We start from the raw sequence: 2,077 nt of genomic DNA on the forward strand, positions 1-2,077 counted from the left end.
ATTATCCATCAAAAGAATACAATGTTCATGCTGGCACACAAGTATCATCAAAAAGGATAGATATTGGCACCATGTATAGATGCAGACAACAAAATACAGCAACCTGAAACATTCATTTCTTCACTTTTGTGTCTGAGAATCCATCTAAACTCATAAATATCATACAACATATGAAATATTGTCACTTTTAGTTGGTATTGACATAAATATCAGTAACCGTACACTTATAAATCTCTCAATTGTTGTCAAAGTATGCATTCTTATAGTTGTCGACAAATGTTTTAGTAACCGTAGACTCCTAACCTGTGTAAAACTATCAATCCTCAGGTACTGAAAGGATAAAATGTTAATGCCGGTAAGTAATAACCAAGAAAATGGTCAATATTGGCACCCTATATTGCTGAATGCAACAAATATAGCACTTCAAAACATTTATTCTTTCACTTTAATGTCTGACAATCCATTTGAATGTATCAAATGGCCTCTATTACCTGGCCAGTACAAGAATATTAGGACAAAGATGAAATAGTGTCGCTTTTAATTGTTTCGCGACATAAATATTAGTAACCGTACACTTATAAATCTCTCAATTTGTGTCAAACCATTCATTCTGAGATTCAAATAATGATGCCGGACCAGAAAAATCAGGAAGAAGGGAAGATATTGGCACCTTTTGTTTATACCGACAACAAATTTTGTTATTTAAACTTGTTTTCATTCCCATTTAATGTCAAACAACCCATCAGGATGTATTTAAAAGTGCTCAATTATAAGGCCAGTACCAGAATATCATTCAAAAGAAGAAATATTGGCTCTTTTTATTCTTGTCGACAAAAGTTTTAGTATAACCGTAGACTTACGAAGCGCTTAATTTTTGACAAAATTTTCATCGCGAGGTACATAAAGAATAAAATTATTATGCCGGTAGAGAATATTCAAGGAAAAGGGTAAATATTGGCCCAAGATATTGATGAATACAACAAATATAGCAGCTTGACACTTAAACTCCTTCATGAAAGGCTATCATTTCTTAACATTTAGGGAAAGTTGTACCACAGTTTCTGACACGTTTTCTTCGGCGACCTATAACTTTTGAATGCCCCGATACATTTTCAATATCAAGACATCAAAATGTGCGCAATTGAATTCCCTTTCCAAAACGCTAAACAGTTTAAAAATCGGACGGTCAACAACAGAGATACGATTTTTTCAAAGTTTGCCTATAAGCCTTAACAGATTATCTCCCCTGAATTTCAATATGCAAATTTTGGCATACCTTCTTCAGGAAATTGTTACAAAAAGACTACTATATATACAACTAAGTATGTATTACTGTTGGGGGACCCTTGAACCCAAAACATATCGGCGCATGCGCACTTGAAAGGGTTAGGGTTAGAAAAAAAGATCCGGCTAACCCAAACCCTAACCCAGGTTAGGGTTAACCCTAATTTGGGTTAGGGTTAACCCTAACCCTCATATATTCATACGCCAGCCATATCACAACCATTAATTGTCAGCCTACACCCCAGGTGCCCCCCTCTATATGATACCTAACCCTGACTCTAACCCTAACCCTAACACTAACCCTAACCCTGACCCTAACCCTAACCCTAACCCTAACACTAACCCTTACCCTAACCCTAACCCTAACCCAAACCCTGACCCTAACCCTGACCCAAACCCAAACCCAAACCCTAACCCTCTCAATGATAACTTGCATACAGACTTTGAACGTTAATAACTTTGGCATTTCTCAACCGATTTGAAAGATCTTTGGCGTTTTGGAAAGCCCAGACAGGCTGCTATTTGATCAGTTTATTGTTTTGTCGTTCATATTAAAGCCTTTCTTTTCCTATCAACCTGTAACATTGCAATATGGTCATTTTCTGAGGCTCGTATCTTTGCCATTTCTCAAGCAATCGGAAAAACATATAAGTAAATAAGACTCGTTTTTTCAAGTTCTTTCAGGATAACCTCAGGTCGGAGACTTCATTCCTGTAAACAAAAAGTTGGGTTCAAAAATCTGCCAAATTCTTTGAAAGATTTGCAATTTTTTCACAAGAACAACGAAATCTCC

The sequence above is a fragment of the Mytilus californianus genome, unplaced genomic scaffold (assembly GCF_021869535.1).
Source record: "Mytilus californianus isolate M0D057914Y unplaced genomic scaffold, xbMytCali1.0.p SCAF_101, whole genome shotgun sequence".
Taxonomy (NCBI): Eukaryota; Metazoa; Mollusca; class Bivalvia; order Mytilida; family Mytilidae; genus Mytilus; species Mytilus californianus.